The 20,881-nt window shown below is 41.6% G+C and overlaps 1 protein-coding gene and 1 long non-coding RNA gene across 5 annotated transcripts in view; one reads left to right on the top strand and one right to left on the bottom strand.

Annotated features, from left to right (window-relative positions):
* The window catches only part of PPP2R5C (protein phosphatase 2 regulatory subunit B'gamma), a 132,524-nt gene that overhangs the window by 94,168 nt on the left and 17,475 nt on the right, over positions 1 to 20,881 (bottom strand). The window lies entirely within an intron of this gene.
* Positions 1 to 20,881, top strand: part of LOC111176066 (uncharacterized) — a 31,589-nt gene that overhangs the window by 872 nt on the left and 9,836 nt on the right. The gene's annotated exons all lie outside the window — the stretch shown is intronic.

Here is a 20,881-nt window from a genome sequence, read left to right as displayed (position 1 = left end):
AGATCCCATTTCTTAAGGGGCAGGACTGAGGCCACAACCCTGGCCAGACTATAAACACATGATTCTGAGAGAGCTACCAAAAAAAAAAAAAAAAAAAGTGTGCATGTGTGTCTACATGAACTTTAAATTTTAGCATTTCTCTAACTGGTACCCCAAATTCACTGGTACCTTATACCCACCTGGCCACCTCCTATTTTCTATTCTAATTACTTTAAATATCGGTATCATATTTAGTATTTTGGCAACCTAGTTTTGTTTTTTTTTTTTAAAGCAAATTGGCTATCCAAATATTACACAATCCCAATTCATCAGTTTGGACTCTTGTTCAACCTTTCCTACTACCAAGTTATGAATTAATAATCTTCAAACACTGGTTTTTCTCGGGATCTAATTTTTTTATTGGAAAAATTCAGTTAAAAATTATATGAAAAATGAAAGCTTCTTTAAATTTAATAGGTAGAAAGTGCTGTAAGTTAAAGTTAGTTATACCACCTGGCTGTGAAAGTTAAAGTCATAAAATAGAATGCAAGTGTTTATTTTTGTACCTTAAAGATGTCAACATACCACTTTAATTTTTTACGTTTTGTTTAAATTAAATTTTTTAATTAAAAAAAGATATTTCACTTTTTGTTTTTAAATGGGGCTAGTATTAAAAGCTATTATTCAGATCTTAATTTCCTATCTTCAAAAAAGGTTAATGTGAAAAGCTGAAGAAGAAGGACATCATTTCTGAATTGGAGTATCCTGGCCTGGGGAGGGGGTGTATGTGTGTGCTGGAGAGATGATTCCCTACAAAAAGAAGTGCTATTACTAGCTCCAAATGAAAATGAATAAGCTATGAGAAAAACCTCTTTGCCAGGCAGAACTGAAAAAAATTACTCACACACACACACAACTAAGTTTGTCCAAACCATGTCTTCTCTTTCTATAAATTCTCACACAACGCCCCTCACCCCCCCACCCCCCCCCCTTTCCCAGCTTGTGAACAAGAACCAAAAAGCCCTTTGGTTTCTAAACATAATACACGACAGTAAGAAACACCTGAAATGGACTGGGGTTAGCAGTACATCTGTGGGCTGGCACTCCACACATTTCAATGAGCAAATGAACTGCTACAGTCGTTCGGGGGTGCTTATTAAGTTCCCCTACATTAGTAAGAAGGTAGATTTTACTATGTGTATCAGTAGCCATTAAGAAAATAAATGAAAGCAAACCAAATCCTACCCCTGCCCCCGTCCGCAGAGCTGAAGGAAGCTGCTGGATTCCAAAGCTGGCCATGAATTAAATGATAACAAGCAATGGGGAGTGGGTGTCATGTGATGGGCCTCCCACCTGCCTGGCTCCTCTGCTGTCTGCACAGCCTGTGTTCCGAGTCAGGTATTGTGAATTGAGATTCTGGCTGCTGACCCTCTGGGTGCATCAGATGCGCAAGGGTGGCTCTCCCAGAACTATCACCTCCTCACCCAGAAGTGGTGCCAGATGAACTCAGCATTAAGGATCGAGGCTTGCAGGGGGCTCTGTGAGGGGTCAGGAAGCAGACGCTTACTGTAGATCTTACTTTAAAAAGAGAGGGACCTGTTCTCAAACAGTTTAATACTTCATATGAGATGAGATGGGGAAATGTGCCTGTCCTAAGATTGTGCTGTCGAGTGGAATGCAGAAATAACACGGAAAGACTCCTAGACTCTTTGTATAAAATACACAGGTTAAAGTCAAAGAAAAAGTGAAGACACTTGTTGATGTATTTTCCCTAATGATCGCAGATCAAAGGATCTCAACTTTATTAGTGATTTTCCCCCATGCTGTTTTGAAGCCTTATGCATATAAAGTAGTTCTTTAAAGGACTCAAAGTCTGTGATCTGGAAATCACTGATGAAACATACTCTAAAATATAAATAAGCAGACAAGCAGATAAATAATATGGAGGAAAAAAAAAAGACTTGCACAAATAAAGATAAGGTGTGTTTCGGGACTGGAAGCATACATACTATAAATAAGCTGATATTAATACTTCCCCAAATTGATTTATAGTTTTAAAGCAATTCCATTCAAAATTCAGAGGAGTCTCCTTATTTTTCTGGGTATCTGACAGAATAATTCTCAAGTTCACTTGGAAAAATTAAAAGCATGAAGAATGAGAACACTTCTCATGAGAAAGGCTGGTCCTACCTACCAACTATAAAGCTTATGAACTAAAGACAGTGTGATGTGGGCTTAAGAGACAGGTCTTGGAACAGACAGCAACAGCTCCCAAAACAGTGAGTGTAGTTGTACAAATGTAATATTTGGATAAGGAAGGAAGCTCAAATCCACGGAAAGGGGAAGATTATTCAGACAACTGGTTGGCTATATGTGGGCAGAAGTCAATTTAAGTCTTACCAAAATAAAATCTGAGACGGGTTAAATAGAAAAACAAACACAGTTAAATTTTTAAAAAGTCAAATCATACCCCCCACAAATCCCCACAGCTTTGAGAAGAAAAGGGAAGTGAGTATATCAATTCTCAAGCCAGAAAAGGATGATTAAAAAACACTGGATAAAAAACCCTGAGGGGATATTCCTCACATTAAAAAATTTACAAATTTCTGTATGTTCCCTCCAAAAATCAAAAGGAAGTATAAATGCTATAATTACAAGAGGTTAATAATATACTGCGATTAATTAGAAAAACACTGAGACCTCAGTGTTCAAATGATTCAGTTTACAAGAGAACTATAACTGCTCAATAATTATATGAAAAAAGTATTTCTTCACCTATCAAATCAGCAATAATTTTAAAAATTATAATTAATACTGGTAAAGGCATGTTGTAACCTTGCCAACAAATCTATAAATTATTCTGATCCTTTTGGAAAATAATTTGGCAATATGTAAAGATCCTTTGTTTATGTAATTTAACTTTTGGGAGTCCATTCCAAAAATGTAGTAGCCATGAGTGAGCATCACATTTTAAAAAATATTTATTTAAAAAACTGTGCCGAGACTTCCCTGGTGGCGCAGTGGTTAAGAATCCGCCCGCCAATGCAGGGGACACGGGTTCGAGCCCTTGTCTGGGAAGATCCCACATGCCGCAGAGCAACTAAGCCCGTGCGCCACAACTACTGAGCCTGTGCTCTAGAGCCCGCGAGCCACAACTACTGAGCCCGCGTGCCACAACTACTGAGCCCGTGCGCCTAGAGCCCCTGCTCCACAACAAGAGAAGCCACCGCAATGAGAAGCCTGCGCACTGCAACGAAGAGTAGCCCCCGCTCGCTGCAAGTAGAGAAAGCCCACGCGCAGCAATGAAGACCCAAACGCAGCCAAAAATAAATAAATTAAAAAAAAAACAAAAAACCTGTGCTAAAGTATACATAATATAAAATGTACCATCTTAATCATTTTTAAGTGTACAGCTCTAAGTGGCATAAGTACATTCACATTGTTGTGCTACCATAACCACCATCCATCCTCAGAACTCGTTTCATCTTGCCAAACAGGCAATCTGTCCCCATTAAACACTTCCTCCCCATCCTCTTCCTCTCAGCCCCTGGCCACCACCGTTCTACTTTCTGTCTCTAAGAATGTGACTACTCTGGGTACCTGATATAAATGGAATCATGCAGTTTTTGTCCTTCCGTGACTGAATTACTTCACTCAGCGTAAGTGTCCTTAAGGTTCAGCCATGTAGTAGCATGTGTCAGAATTTCTTCCCTTTTTAAGACTGGATAATATTCTATTATAGGGGTATGCCACATTTTGTTCTATCCATGCCTTGATAGACACTTGGGCTATTTCTGCCTTTTGGCTATTGTGAATAATGCTGCTGTAATATGAATATATAAATACCTATTTAAGTCTCTGCTTCCAATTCTTTTGGGTATATTCCCAAAAGTGCAAAGTATGGTAATTCTATTTTTAGTTTTTTGAGGAACTGCCATGCTGTTTTCCATAGTGGCAGCATCATTTTACATTCCCACCAGCAGTGCACGAGGGTTCCAATTTCTCCATATCCTCACCAACACTTGCTATTTTCTGTTTTTTGATAGTAGCCATCCTAGTGGGTGTTAAGTGGTATCTCACTGCGGTTTTGATTTGCATTTTCCTAATGATTAGTGATGTTAATCATGTTTTCATGTGCTTACTGTCCATTTGTATATCTTCTTTGGAGAAATGTCTATTCAGGTCCTTGCACATTTTTTTTTTTTTGGCTGCGTTGGGTCTTCGTTGCTGCACGCGGGCTTTCTCTAGTTGCGGTGAGCAGGGGCTACTCTTCGTTGCGGTGCACGGGGTTCTCATCGCGGTGGCTTCTCTTGTTGTGGAGCATGGGCTCTAGGTGCGTGGGCTTCAGCAGTTGCAGCACACGGGCTCAGGAGTTGTGGCTCATGGGCTTAGTTGCTCTGTGCCATGTGGGATCTTCCCGGACCAGGGATCAAATCCGTGTCCCCTGCACTGGCAGGTGGATTATTATTATTTTTAATTAATTAATTTTTGGCTGCGTTGGGTCTTCATTGCTGCCTGAGGGCTTTCTCTAGTTGCGGCGAGCAGGGGCTACTCTTTGTTGAGGTGCGCCGGCTTCTCACTGTGGTGGCTTCTCTTGCTGCGGAGCACAGGCTCTAGGCACGCGGGCTCGGTAGTTGCGGCTTGCGGGCTCTAGAGCGCAGGCTCAGTAGTTGTGGCGCACGGATTTAGTTGCTCCGCGGCATGTGGGATCTTCCCGGACCAGGGCTCAAACCCGTGTCCCCTGCATTGGCAGGTGGATTTGGCAGGCGGATTCTTAAACACTGCGCCACCAGGGAAGTCCCCCTTTGCACATTTTTTTAAACGGCTTGTTTTCTTGTTGAGCTGTAGGAGTCCTTTATAAATTCTGGACGTTAATCCCTTATCAGATAGATGATCTCCGAATGGTTCTTTCCATTTTGTGGGTTGCCTTTTCACTTTGTTGATTGTGTCCCTTGCTGCACAGAAGTTTTAAATTTTGATGTGGTCGAATTTATCTACTTTTGCTTTTCGTGTGCTTTTCGTGCCTGTGCTTTGGTGTCATAGCTAAAAAATCATTGATAAATCTAACATCATGAAGCTTTTCCTCTATGTTTTCCTATAAGGTCTTTGATCCACTTTGAGTTAATTTTTGTGTTTGGTGTAAAATAAGGGTCCAAGTTCATTCTTTTGCATGTGGATATCCACTTTTTCCAGCACCATTTGTTGAACAGACTGTCCTTTTCCCAGAGTGGGTGGCACCCTTGTTGAAAACCATTTGACCATACCTGTGACAGTTTATTTCTTGGCTCTCTTCTACTCTATTGGTGTATGTGTTTGTCTTTATGCCAGTACCACACTGATTCGAATACTGCAGTTTTGCAGTAAGTTTTGAAATCAGGAAATGTAAGAATTTTGTTCTTCATTTCCAAGACTGCTTTGGTTATCCAGGGTCCCTGGAGATTCCATGTGAATTTTAGGATGAATTTTTCTATCTCTGGAAAAAAACACTGTTAGGATTTTGACAGAGATTGTATTGAATCTGAAGATCTCTTTGGGCAGTGCTGATGTTTTAATGATATTAAGTCTCCCAATCCATGAACACACATTGGCTTTCCATTTACTGGTGTCTTCTTTAATGTCTTCCAGCAATGTTTTGTAGTTTTCAGCATACAAGTCTTTCACCTCCTATGTTAATTCTAAGTATTTTATTCTTTTTGAGAGCATCACATTTTTATTTATGGTTCTAAAATACCAGAAACAACCTTAATGTCAAAGGGATTATCCCACACAGTGAAATATTACACATCCATCAAAAATATTTATGAATTTGTAAAGTAAAAATATACGTGAGAAGGGCAGTGTATAATTTTTCAGAAATAGTATGATCATAAAAAGGAACACTCTCAAAATATCAACAGTAGTCACCGTGGAGTGTTACGGTTATGGGTAGTTCTTCTTTCTGAAACTTCTCTATATTGTTCAGTATTGCTAAAATAAGCACACAATACTTTGATGAAAATTAAAAGTAACAATTAAAAAAAAGACATGTAGGTTAAGTTACAGCAGAGAGAATCCCTTAGTGAATGCTGCCTCTCAGGCACAGGCTAAGAACAGAGAAAGGGCTGTGATGGGAACCCAGGAAATATGATGCAAAAGATTTATGGTGATGCATAAATGAGATCAAGTATGTAAAAACACACAAACCAAAATTAGCCTAAACTAGACATGACAAACTGAACCAACAAATTACAGGATGTTGACTCCCCGTCTTGAAGAATCCATTACGGACTCCTTAAATTTTTACTGCAAGTTTGCACTGAATCAATAGGCTCATCTAAGCTCTCGAGGTTCAATTAGCCGCCAGAGTACTTTCCTCACGGATGAAACAAGGACTCAGCAAACACACTGGAGGAGGCTCACGTGCATCCCCATCACTGGCTTGGGCATAAGTCTTCACTGCCGCCCGCCCTCAGTAACTCCAGGCTGGTTCTTCTTTCCTCGCCTGTAAAGGGGCTGTCTGTGATCACCCCACCGCCAGGGCTTTTAGAAGGCACAAACGTCACCGATGGAGTGGGGAGCTCAGGAGGGGGCAGCTGCCACTGAAGGAGGATCCCACCGCACGTCGCTCCAGCCATTATAGGGAAGGTGCTGGAAGCAGTGGACACTGTAGCACTTGAAGAGCAGGGTCTCGACCCTGGGGCTGCAGTGTGAGGGTGCCGCAGAGCCACTGACGGGGTCTCTGCTTGGACTAACCCCTCTGGGAAGTCTTCCTCTCCCCTCTCTGGGCCACAGGTCTCTTCCCCGTCAGCCTCAGGACAGTGCCTGGCACACAGCAGGCATTCCATCAAACTGACTGAATGAAGGGCCGAATCAAGCAGTAACACCCAATTCTGATCCTGCAAAACTCCCTCACCACTCTTTATACCTCGTCCCCGTGGCGCGTAACCAAGAGGGGTACGCCATCTAACCACCTGGAGAACGACACATCCCACCCCCTGCATGCGGAGCCCCCATCCAGGCTCCCACCACACCCTCCACTGCTGTCTGTGCCCAGCCCTCATGCCCCCCATGGCACCCTCCAGCCACGCTTCTGGACTCTCCCATAACAACCTTCCTGCCGCTCTGAAGGGCTTGAGCTGACTTGGAGGAAAGGCACCCTTCTGGGCTCAGTGCAGAGCTCCTTCCAGAACCAAAAGCGGGCAGACAGACCACAGCTCTCAGTGCGTCCACCCGTCAAGGACGCAAACACAAGCATCTCTGTACTGCACAAAGATGAAGGGTGAAAAGGAGTTATTCTTTATTCTCTGCTTCCTCTGTCACTTTATTTGGGCTTTCATTTAAAAACAAACTGCCATTTGTAGGTAGCATTTTTGAATAAAACTTTCACATTTTCATTTCTAAATTCGGCTGAAGGCTTTAATTTTCATCCCCCCGGGCAATTTTACGGGCAAATTAAGTATGCTCATATTTTAGTGAAGAAGTTTTACAGTTTCTTTCATTAAAAGAAGGTTGTGTCTGGGGGCTTCCCTGGTGGCGCAGTGGTTGAGGGTCCGCCTGCCGATGCAGGGGATGCGGGTTCGTGCCCCGGTCCAGGAGGATCCCACATGCCGCGGAGCGGCTGGGCCCGTGAGCCATGGCCGCTGAGCCTGCGCGTCCGGAGCCTGTGCTCCGCAACGGGAGAGGCCACAGCAGTGGGAGGCCCGCGTACCGCAAACAAACAAACAAACAAACAAAAGAAGGTTGTGTCTTGAGCCCAGAGAGTTGTGGTGTCATAACTGCAAGGTACTGACACTGCTGGCAAAGCAGACACTTAACCGGCAACCACACGGGTATGGGTGATGTACATTTTGTTGGGTAGGATATCTAACCTAAAAAATTTGGCTTCGCTTACAGTTTAAAATAGACTTCTTCCTTAGGCAGATCAAAGATACCTAGCATTCAGCTGTGTTCAAAGGTTGCCAGGGCACTTCTGCTTGCCAACAGCAAGGTCAAAGGGACAGGCGCCTGCTGCCCTGTTGATCTGAGCGAGTCCTGTGAGTGGTTTAAAAGGGTGGACAAGCTTATCCCAGGAAAGGCCAGCGGAGGCGAGCGGAGCAGACGGTGTAAAATCTGCCCCGAATGTGCTGTTGGGAGACCTTTGCTTATTTTTGTCCTTGCCACAGTTAGGCTGGAAAACCTTTAAAGCCAAAGCAAGTCCTCACCCCCTTCCTTGTTCTGAGAAGGTAGGAAACCCACACAAAGTACACAGAGCACACGTGACACGCCAAAGTGCTTTCGTGTTGACTATTAGCAACAAACCTCACTTCACAAAGAACCTAAGGCGCAGGGAGCCGTGAGCCTGGGAGGGGTTCCAGCCCCATAACAGTTCTGAGAAAATGGAAGGATGTGGGAAGGACAGGCAGACGGGCCCAGAGGGCTTTTCATTCCTTCAGCAAACCTGTGTCTCGGGGATCCGTGGCAGATGCTAGACTGGGCACCAAAACAGCCTCTGCCCTCAGTGACACTTTAGACAGAGCAGCGTGTGGTGTTCTGCAACCCCAGTGTCCATCATGATGAACAGGTAAAAGGTGCTCCATCCACACGATGGAATGTTATGCAGCCTTAAAAATTAGGAAGAAAATTCTGTATGATTCCACTCATAGGAGGTCCCTAGAGGAGTCAAAGTCACAGAGACAGGAAGTAGAATGGTAGGTGCCAGGGGCTGGGGGAGGGGAAGAGGGAGGTATTAACAGCCACAGAGCTTTTGTTGGGGACGATGAATAGACAGTGGTGATGGGCACACTGAATGTGAATCTATTTAATGCCACTGAATTGTACACTTGCGAATGGTTAAAGTGATAAATGTTATGCTATGTATATTTTACCACAATTTAGGAAAAAAGATAAGGCAGGCTTGAGCCAGGGTGGCTCAGGAAACACTGGAGGAGGCAGAGCCAGCAGGGCGTGGGAGAAACCCAGGCCCGGAGGGCCTGTACGGTGGGCAAGGGCACGCAAGCAAAGTGTGTGCGTCTGTGTGTGATGTAAGGTGCCGGGAGAAATCCAGGTGAGGTCTGGGGAAGGCCTGAGCTAGACATTAAACGTAAGATTACAGCTGCCAGTTGAAACCAACTCCCTGGGTTCTTCCCAGAAGGGGCTTGCAGGGTATGACAGGCAGAGGCTTGAGGCCAACCCTGGAGTAAAAGCCACGTCTGTGGCCTGACGAGAGCGGACGGGAGGGCACCCTAGGGCCAGGCTGTGGCTCGAGGTTGGGCTCAGGCTGACATGAGACCAGCTCTCAGTTGTTCACAAGAGCAGCATCCATGGCACCTCTGCTCCCCAGCTACCGCCAGAAAAAGGGTCTGGGTCTGGGTCTGGGTCTGGATCTGCGGCCTCCCTAAGAGCAAGGGCCACCTCTGGTCACTGTCACTGTCCTGACTACCTCCCCACGCTCCAGACAACCCAGGTGGTCAGTAAGTATCTGCTGGGAACTGGCACGTGCCTCACCAAGATGAAAGTTTCCTTCCATTATTGTGGGCAGTCCAGAGAAGACACAGAATCAAACGTGGCAGAAACAAGACTGATGAAAGCTGAGTTTCTGAAGCCATGAGAATTAGAACAGGCACTATGGTAACTTCTCACATTCCATTTTTATTCTTCAATTAATGGGCAAGAGGTAAAGTTCCTCTAAACAGATGCTAATTCATTTTTAAGCAGTAAAAAGAGATCACTTGTATGGCGAGACTTCCAATTGTATCAGAAAATAAACTGCTTTGAATGAGGTTGAAGTATTGTATTTGCACAAAAGGAGGGCAAGACATATAAATTTTTAACTGTCACTCAAAAGCCAATTTTTAAAAATTCAGTTAAGGTCTCCGAACAATAATGTAACAACTTCCTTCCCAGATGGTCAAACACTTAGCATTTCTAAATTTCTGCCCCAGGGTCTCCAGTTAACGTTAGGCCCTAGTTGTTTCATTATGACTTTGACTTCTCCCTAGGCCTTTCTTTCCTAAAACAAGGAGAACGGCCTCAAGAAACAAAGTTCATGATGCATTAGTCACCTAAAAAAAACTGGTCTCTTCATTTAACACTTCTACCTTCCAGACCGAAAATATTAAAAGAAAGGACCATAACTCAGAGAAATCTTTGAACGAACAGGGCCTGAAGACTACATTCAGTCTCAATGTTAAAAACATGAAAACAGGAAATGCTATTTTCCACTTAACGAATGACTTAAGCAGTTAAATGGCCTCAGTACTAGGAAGGCGCCTCCTGCGCCCTGGGCAGAAGTGTTCATGGTGCAACCTCTCCGGACAGCACATCTAAAGGGTTCTTGAAAACGCGTGGCCTTTGATCAGTACTTCCCTTCCTTGATTCCAGCTTCAGGAAAGGTTCAAAAGTGTGAACAACAAAAGATTTACATTAAAGTACGGTTTACAGCAGCTGAAAACCATGGGAACAATGAACGGTGTTTAAGTCATGCTCCTATTTCCATTAAGGCATTAGACACCACTTGATAATCCTTGCCTGAGTCAATAGTTTCTCTAGGGATTTCAACGTTTAATCTGGCATTCTTCTAAAAGCAGAGCTATTTCTTGCCAAATAGAGCTATTTGGTTATCTTGACATACAGCTCCTACTGGAAAGTGAGGGTAAGCTTAATTCTTCGCCTTTCAGTTACAAGTTTCCCTCAAATGGTGAAAACTAAATGTTTTTTTGGCTTTCTCTTTTTTGAATATCATTATGTTTCATTGATGTCAGTGTGTTTTAATCTACTAAAATCATACTTTCTTCTCTTTTTTTTAAGATTTTATTGATTTATTTATGGCTGCGTTGGGCCTTCATTGCTGCATGTGGGCTTTCCCTAGTTGTGGCGAGCGGGGGCTGCTCTTCGTTGTGGTGCGCGGGCTTCTCATTGCGGTGGCTTCTCTTGTTGCGGAGCACGGGCTCTAGGTGCACGGGCTTCAGTAGTTGTGGCACGCAGGCTCAGTAGTTGTGGCACGCAGGCTCAGTAGTTGTGGGTCACGGGCTCTAGAGTGCAGGCTCAGTAGTTGTGGTGCATGGGCTTAGTTGCTCTGCAGCACGCAGGATCTTCCTGGACCAGGGCTTGAACCCATGTCCCCTGCATCGGCAGGCGGGTTCTTAACCACTGCGCCACCACGGAAGCCCCCATACTCTTTTTTATGTTCAGGTGCATAATTTTAACCATTGTGTGATACTTGGACTAGCTGCTGTGTACTTTTTGGCATGGCCTCATTTATTTTTGTTTCCTTGATTTCTGACACAGTAAGATGTCCCCCCAGGCTTGTTTGTACCTTCCCTGCCCCAGACTTGGAATCAGCCATTTTTCAACGAACCCTGATTCCTTTCAGTGGGGAATGATATTAGAGACCAAAATCAGGGTACTAGTGGGTGCTCAGTGCTACTGGACTGCTGTTGCTTTTAGGTACTTTCAGTGGAGGGAGCTAGAACATAAACATATATTCTAGAATATATATATATATATATATATTTTTTTTTAGTTGTGCATTCATAACATTGTAGTGTTTTCGCTTGTTTCTTGAATTTTCATAGTTTTATCTCTATCTTACACTGAAAATCTTTATTTCTAATTTCATGGACGTAATCATTGCTATATCATATTAAAATGATTGACAACAATAATGATATTATTACAAACAGTAGGAACTTTGAGTTCGCTCATTTCATTGCAAAAAAAAAGCTGTTGGTATATATTCGTTGTGATTCCATTAAATTTTTTAAATGTCCAGAGAGGACTGGCATCTTTAGGATGTTCAAATCCCCTTTCTAAGAGTGTAGTGTGTAGTTGTTCAAGGCCACTCTCATTTCCTTTAGGGGTGTTCTTAAGTTTCCCTCATGTGGGTTTTGCACATTTCTTAGCAAGTGTGTGCCCAGATATTTCATTATTGGTGCTATTACTGTAAATGGGATCTCCTCTTCCATTATGTCTTCTAAGTAATTGTTAATTGTTTATTTGGAGGTTTTTGATTTCTGCATCTTGCTTTCACCTCCTGCTTCCTTCCTGAATTATCTTATAGTTTGCACTAGTTTTTCAGCTGATTTTTTGGGATGTTTTCAGGTGTCTAATGAGATCTGCATGTAAAAGCAATCTCACCTCTTTGTTTCTAAATCTTATACCTTTAGTGTCTTTCTCCTGAGTTGACTGAAAGCATTAATGGAAATAGGATTTCCGTTGGTTGATGGGGAACAGACACTGGCAGGGTGCCAAAATATACCTTGTAGATTATCACTAGTACTTCTGAATTGCAAAGGGAAATACGGTACAATGGAGAGATCAATCGGTCACCACCTTACTATAATACAGTGGTAAAATCTAGCATCACTTTTGCTAGTCACCAGATAGTATGCATCTCTCACAATAAAGAAACTATCTCCTGAGTTACACAGCATCACCCCTGATATATTCTATCCACAAAAGGTTTCCATTTTCAGGAACTATAGGGAATAAGGGGGATACTTTACAGGACAATCATCTTGGCTAATTTAACAAGTCATAAACTAGTGCTGCGGTTTATGGCACTCTCAGGCTAGTAGTGACCCCAGCTGTCTGGCAGAAGCAAAAACAAATCCCTGCTGAAGAAGACACTTTTATCCTAGGTTTCAATTTATTTCAAACATTTGAGTACAGTGACCAGCATACACTAAAAAGTAGTCAGGTACACAGGAAATAAGACGTCATGAGCAAAATGTGACAAGGACTTCAGATGTTGGTAATATCTCACACAGACTATAAAGCAGCTGTGCTGACTAAAAGACATGACAAATTTGATGGTTTCTGCAAGGCAATAGGAAAATATTTTTAAAAAGTCACACAGCAGATTAAAAATAGAACTTCCATAAATGAAAAAAGAATATCTGAAATTTAAAACTTTGTGGCTGTATTTTATACTCCATTTTTCTAGTAACTTATTTTTACTCTATTTTATGAAAGTACTAGTCCATGGTGGGTTGAAAATTAAAAAGAAAACTGGTCCTTCACCATGGATAACGTGAAACTCTGATCAAGAATACAGCACGTGTAGTGAGGTGGATGGACCTAGAGTCTGTCATACAGAGTGAAGTAAGTCAGAAAGAGAAAAACAAATACTGTACGCTAACGCGTATATATGGAATCTAAAACAACGGCACTGCTGAACCTAGTGGCAGGGCAGGAATAAAGACACAGATGTAGAGAACGGACTTGAGGACACGAGGTGACACGAGGTGGGGGGAAGGGGAAGCTGGGAAGAAGTGAGAGAGCAGCAGTGACGTATACACACTAGCAAATGTAAAATGGATGGCTAGTGGGAAGCTGCTGCATAGAACAAGGAGATCAGCTCAATGCTTTGTGACGACCTAGAGGGATGGGACAGGGAGGGTAGGAGGGAGGTTCAAGAGGGAGGAGGTATGGGGATATATGTATACATATAGCTGAGTCACCTTGTTGTACAGCAGAAACTAACACAACATTGTAAAGCGATTATACTCCAATAAAGATGTAAAAAAAAAAAGGGGGGGGACTTCCCTGGTGGCGCAGTGGTTAAGAATCCGCCTGCCAATGCAGGGGACACGAGTTCGAGCCCTGCTCCAGGAAGATCCCACATGTCACGGAGCAACTAAGCCTGTGTGCCACGACTACTGAGCCTGTGCTCTAGAGGCCACAAGCCATAACTACTGAGCCCACGTGCCACAACTACTGAAGCCCGTGCACCTAGAGCCCATGCTCCGCAATGAGAAGCCACCGCAATGAGAAACCCGCGCACTGCAACGAAGAGTAGCCTCTGCTCGCCGCAACTAGAGAAAGCCCACGTGCAGCAATGAAGACCCAATGCAACCAAGAAAAAAAAAAAGATGTTAAAAAAAGAAAGAATATAGCACGGTAAGTCACAAAAAGGTTGAAAAATACAATCTTAAAGAAAGACAGTAAATGAAAGATTCCAATACACATCTGATTAGAGCCAAAGGGGGATAATAAGGGAAACTAATACAGAGATAACAACTGAAGAAATAATGGCTGAGAACTTTCTACAACTGAGGAAATATAACAATCCACAGACTCAAAGTGAAAGGCAAAAATGACTGATAAAAAAGAGATCTATACTTGGACCCCTGGCAGTGGAATCACTGAAAAAAAATCAATGTCATAGTCAAAATCAGAAAAGTGGCCAGAAATCACAAACAACACTTTCAAAAAGAATGAATTTGGGGACTTCCCTGGTGGCACAGTGGTTAAGAATCCACCTGCCAGTGCAGGGGACACGGGTTCAAGGCCTGGTCCAGGAAGATCCCACATGCTGAGGAGCAGCTAAGCCCGTGCGCCACAACTACTGAGCCTGCGCTCTAGAGCCCGCGAGCCACAACTACTGAGCCCGCGCACCACAACTATTGAAGCCCACGCACCTGGAGCCCGTGCTCTGCAACAAGAGAAGCCACCGCAATGAGAAGCCCGCACACCCAACTAAGAGTAGCCCCAGCTCGCCGCAACTAGGGGAAAGCTCGTGTGCAGCAATGAAGACCCAACACAGCCAAAAATAAATAACTAAAATAAATTTAAAAAAAAAGAATAAGAATGAATTTGGCTTCTCAATACTAATGCAAGTCAAAAGGCAATGAAATACTTATCTTCAATGTACTGAAGGAACACAAAAATCTACGATTAGATATTCAGTGATTATCTTTCAAGAATGAGGGCAAATGAAGACATTTTCCAGATAAACAGTTTGCCACCAGCAGACTCTTATTAAAGAAAATTCTAAGTGATGTATTCAAACAAGGTTTTGACCTCCGATGGAAAGTCTGAGATGCAAAAAGGAATGAAGAATAAAATGATAAATACGTAGATAAATCTAAATGGTCATCAACAGAATAAAACAGTAATACTGTTATGGAGGATTTAAAAAGGTTGGGATTCAGATACTCAACGATGGAGGAGTCTGAAGAGATGGCAGTGGCAGCCTTCCTTTTCTGAGGTATGATTGACATAAAACATTATATAAGTTTCAGGTGTACAACATAACGATTTGATATTTGTATATACTGCAAAATGATCACCACAATAAGTCTAGTTAACAGTTAATATCCATCACCATACACAGTTACAAAATTTTTTTTTCTTGTGATGGGAACTTTGAATATCTACTCTCTTAGCGGCTTTCAAATATTCAATACGTTATTATTAACCATAGTCACCATGCTGTGCATTACGTCCCCATGACTTACTTATTTTAACTGCAAGTTTGTACCATTTGACTTCCTTCAGCCATTTCGCCTACCTCCCCACCCCCTGCCTCTGGCAGCCATTTTTAAAATTAATAGACTTTCATTATTGGGTTTACAGAAAAGCTGAATGTAAAGTACAGAGTTCCCATACCCCTCTCCACCCTCCCCTAGTTCCTCCTATTATTAACATCGTGCAATAATGTGGCCCATTTCTTACAACTGATGAGCCAATATTGATACGTTACTATTAACTAAAGACCATAGTTTACGTTACGGTTCACTTTGTGCATTCTATGGGTTTTGACAAATGTAAAATGCCATGTATTCACCATTACGGTAACATATGGAGAGTTCCACTGTCCTAAAGATCTCCTGTGCTCTGTCTATTCATCCCCCCATTCTCCCAACCACTGGCAACCACTGATCTTTTTATTGTCTCCACTGCCTTTTCCAGAATGTCATATAGTTAGAATCGTACAGGATGCAGCCTTTTCAGATTGGCTTTTTTCATTTAGTAATATGCATTTAAGGTCTTTTCATGGCCTAGTAGCTCATTTCTTTTTATTGCTGAATAATATGCCATATTTCGGATGTGTCATGGTTTGTTTATCCATTCACCTACTGAAGGACATCCTGGTTGCTTCCAAGTTTTAGATATTTTGAAAAAATTGTGGCAGAGTTTTTTTAACCACCCCAAGTTCTTGCATAAAATCATACAGTGCAACCGAGCAGGCAAAATCAAATACCCATAGCCAACATCTACAACAAAATTAGGTGAAAATGTGTCCCCACAGACACGTGAACATATAGGAGAGCCCACCAGCAGCCACAGGCTCGTGTGCTATCAGTGTCTGGGGGAAGACGGCAGAGAGGAACGACGGGTGTCCTCTGGAGCTGAGAACTCTGAGATAACCAGAGAGCCGGGTGAACCCACCTGAGAACAGCAGCTGAAAGCAGAAGGGGTCTGTACCCCACAATGGATGAGGGCAAGGAGTCCGCAGCCAAGACTGAAGGGGCCCTTGGAACCCTCAAAATTCAGCAGCCGTAGCTTTCTTCCAGAACTAGGTCACGCTGGTGAGAAACTGCTGGGAAGAGAATCCAGACTGAACAGCAGAGGGGCAGGAGAGGAAATGGAAAAAGAAGGTCCAAATATTAGCAGGGGAAGAGAACCAAATCAGGGCACTCAGGAGGGAAGCCACCACATTTTAGAAAGTTTCACAAAAATAACCGAAGCTAGAGCTCTAGAGCCCAAGCTCCTCTTCTCTAATTTCACACACACGCGAGCATCAGGAGGGATCAAAGTCAAGTCCTACACGGAGTTCTCATAAGGAGAAAGCGAAAAGGAACTAAATGACACCTATGCAGCAGTAGAAGCATGACAGGGAGACGTCCCACAAGGATGTTAAAAACTACAGCCTAACAGTTCAGGATGAGACAAAAGACATTAGAGGAATAGCATAATGTCAAAGGACTACATGAATAGTAATAGAAAAACTCAGAAATAGGTAATAACTCTGTAAAGAATTAAAAAACAGAAAAAATAATTTTGGAAATGAAGATTAACTGAAAAGAATACAAGAGCAAATAAGCACAACATAAAATGCCCTACAGGGAATAACAGTACATAAAAAAGAGAAAAAAATTAAATCAAAAAGGAATGATAAAAACCCAGAGGGAGACAACAAACATAAAAACAGGCAAAGAAGATTCAATATTTATACAATAGGAGTCTCCACAGGAGTAAACGAAAGCAAGGGAACAGAACAAATCCTCAAAATAATAATGCAAGAAAAAGAGATTTGGTACTGCATATTTAAAGAACATAGCATGTATGTGGGAAAGTCGACCCAGAATGATATATTCCGAAATTACTGGACTTTAAAGAAGAAAAAAACCTGTTTAGGCATCAAAGCAAACAGACCAAGTAACTTGTAAGATAAAGAAAATTAAACTGACATCAGAGTCTGACAGCAATGCTTTATTACAGACGGAAGTGGAGGAACATCCTTAAGATACTCATGAAAAGAAAACATGAACCGAGGACTTTCTATCCAGACATTCTTTGAAGTCTGAAATAAAAGTCTCCTAGAGAGGAAGCGTCACACCAAAATAATGAGGGGTATCAGCACAGAGACTGGAGGTGAGCGTCAGCTGTATATTCCCGTGGAGAACAAGTGTAAACAGGGATGGGAGGGAGAGAATACAGTTTGTCACGACTATGTGCTCTGAGAATGAAGGCAGTTAAACTATAAAAAAGGCGGAGGGGGAAGGAAATGAAAAGACGCAAAAATTTTAACCTTTCAGTCGTCACATTGGTCACAACGTTGGTATCATTTTTCTGAAAATACACTGTGTAGAATGTGGGATAAAGTAAATGAATAATTATCTGGTACTTAAGTTCTATTTATTGTCACTGATGTCCTTGAGAACCAAAAATCTCAGTGTGACAAAAAGGAGATATAAGACAGAAGTTAAATAAATGCCTGCAAACCTGCATTTGAGTGGAAAATATCAGTATGAACTCCTGATGTGCTATATCCTGAAAAAACCCTATTTTCTAATTTGGTCTATTAAAAAGTCCTGTAAACAGTGACCATTCCAGTAGCAATGAGAATCCTAGCACCCAGACTGTGGTCTTGAAATACCATTCCCCACTAAAAGGCAGGACTTCTTGGACAAATGACTGATTCTAAAACCCATACAGAAATGAAAAGAGCCAAGGCAATTCTGAAGAAAAAGCTGAAGGACTTACACTACCAGACACCAAGACCTCCTAGGGTGTGTTAGTGGTTCTCCCGACACAGCTCAGGCAACCAGGGGAACAAAACAGAGCCCAGAAACGGGTCCGCACAGTGATGGTACTTTATTTACAACAAAGATAACACCACAGTGAGTGAAGGGTGACCTTTTCGACAAGGGTGCTGTGCCAGACGGAGAGCCACACGGGAAAGGAATTGTGACCTCTAGCATCACAGCAGAAACAAAACTTAACTCTACATAGACTGTACAGCCCAGTGCGAAAGGTCAAAGAGAGTTTTAGGAAAACAGATGTAAGATAACATCTTCACTGCTCTGTGGAAAGCAAAGATACATTAAACAGATCAAAGGACTCTCAAAGTGCTAACGCCTTTGGGAGTAAAAATTCAAGACAAAAGAGTAGAAGAAAATGTGCAATTCCCATATCTACAAAGGACCTATATCTGAACTCCTACAAATCTATTTTTTATAAAATCTTACAACCTAGTAGAAAGAAGGGCCCAAAGACTTAAACCAGAACTTCACAAAATAATATATCTGAGCAGACGATAAACCTACAAAGAGATGCTTAACTTCACTCACCATCAGTTAACTTTGAAACCAGCTCACCAGAATGGCTAAAATGAAAGCCAAACTATAGTGGAACAAAGTATTTGCAACACATATATAACCAACAGAGAGTTCATATCCAGAATAAAAACTCTTTAAAAAAAATTAAGAAAATGGCAGTCCAATGGAAAAGGGCCAATAAACATTTGTAAAAGCACCTGACCTCATAACAGAAGTGCAAATTAAAACAACAGTGAGATACCACAATGAGATAGCGTGGTACTGGCATAAAACAGGCATATAGGTTGATGTGATAAAACTGAGAGTCCAGAAATTAAACTTTACATTTGTGGTCAATTGGTTTTTGATAAGGATACCAAGGAAACTCCATGAAAAAACAGCTTCTGCAGCAAATGGTGCTGGGACAACTGGATATCCATGTGCTAAAAGATGAATTTAGACTTCTACCTCACATTACACAAAAAATTAACTTGAAATGGATCGCAGACCTAAATATAAGAACTAAAACTAGAAAAATTCTAGAAGAAAACACAGGAAAAAAAACTTTGTGACCTTTAGTTAGGCAAAGAGTTCTTGGATACAACATCAAAAGCAAGATCTATAAAAGAAAAATGTGATAAATTGGACCTCATCAAAATTCAAAATTTGGGGGCTTCAAAGACACTATTAAAGAGTGTAAAAAGTCAAGACACAAACTGGGAGAAAATATTTGTAAATAATATACCTGATAAAGGACTCATATCCAGATTACATAAAGAATTGGCATAATTCAGCAATAAGAAGATAGGCAATTTAAAAATAGGCAAAAGATCTGATAGACATTTCATCAAAAAAGATACACAGGGACTTCCCTGGTGGTCCAGTGGTTAAGACTCCACGCTTCCACCGCAGGGGGCACGGGTTCCATATCTGGCTGGGGAACTTGGATCCCGCACGCCACACAGCACAGCCAAAAAAAACCCCCACAACGTATACAAATGGCTAACAGGTATATGAAAAGATGCTTAATATCTGTAGCCAGTAGGGAAATGCAAATTAAAACCATAAGGAGATAGATACCAGTACACACCCATAAGAAAGACTATAATCAAAAAGACAGACGATGACAAGTGTTATCAAGAATGTGGGTATATCGGAACCCCATACACTGCTGGTGGGAACTTAAAATGGTCTGGAAGACAGTTCAGCAGTTTTTTTAAAAAGCTAAACATAAACTTACCACACAAGCCAGCAGTTCCCCTCCTGGGTATCTACCCAAGAAAGATGAAAATATATGCTCAAACAAAGACTTGTATTCAAATATTCAGAGCAGCGTTATACGCAATAGCTAAAAAAACAACTCAAATATCCATCAATTGTTGAATGGATAAATAAAATGTGGGATATTCATATAACAGAGAATATTATTCAGCATTAAAAAGAAACTACTTAAAGTAGAGGAACCTCAAAAACATTATATTAAGAGTCAAATGTAAAAGACTACATATTGCCGATTTCATTTATGTGCAATGTCCAGAAAAGGCAAGTTTAGAGGCAGAAAACAGATGAGTTGCCTGGAGCTGGGGATAGGAGTGGGGATTGATGGCAAATGGGCATAAGGTAATTTTTTTTGATGGGTGATGGAAATATTCTAAAACTGTATTGTGGTAATGGTTGCACAACCCTACATGTTTATTGAAATAATCAAAATTTCCAATTACCGTTAGTGAATTTTTCAGTATGTAAATTATGCCTCGATAAAACTCTTAAAAAAAGGCTATGATTTGAAAAAAAAAAAGAAAAGAAAATCTATGGATAGAGCTGAAGTTATACTCAGAGGAATACATGGCTTTAAGTGAACTCTGTATTTAACTTAATAAATGAGGAAAACAATAAAATAAAACAAAACAGGATAAGTAATTAAGATAAAAGTGGAAGTGAAATATATTGAAAACAAAATAATCAAAAGAATAAATGAACTCATAAGGAGACATCACCACCACAGAGGTAAAAGAAATTAAAAGATTCATTAAAGAACACAATGTACCACTCAATACGTGACCTACTCTAAACTGACCTAACGTGGAAGGAATCTGCAGATTTATCACTGAGCAAAGCACTAGGCCCTGCTGAGTTCTAAAGCAACCTTTTCACCCTATGTCATGTACTGTAAGATGCATCTGTTATTCCACATTTGGTTTTTGCTAAAATCGGGTGCATTTTACAATCCCCGTCATCGGATGGCAGCATGAGAGAGTGGCATAAAAATGTACAGACCATCCTCAGGAAAGATCACAAAGTGCCAGGATCAACACATTTTAGATCTGACAAAATACAGTAGTACAAAAAAGGAAGAAAACTCTGGCCCAGCTTCACACAGTAGATATGAAAGCAGAGAT

The sequence above is a fragment of the Delphinapterus leucas genome, chromosome 2 (genome assembly GCF_059928025.1).
Source record: "Delphinapterus leucas isolate spDelLeu-1000000601 "Yukka" chromosome 2, BTC_Dleu_Yukka2, whole genome shotgun sequence".
NCBI classification, from domain to species: Eukaryota; Metazoa; Chordata; class Mammalia; order Artiodactyla; family Monodontidae; genus Delphinapterus; species Delphinapterus leucas.
This window is presented reverse-complemented; position numbering and strand designations above follow the sequence as displayed.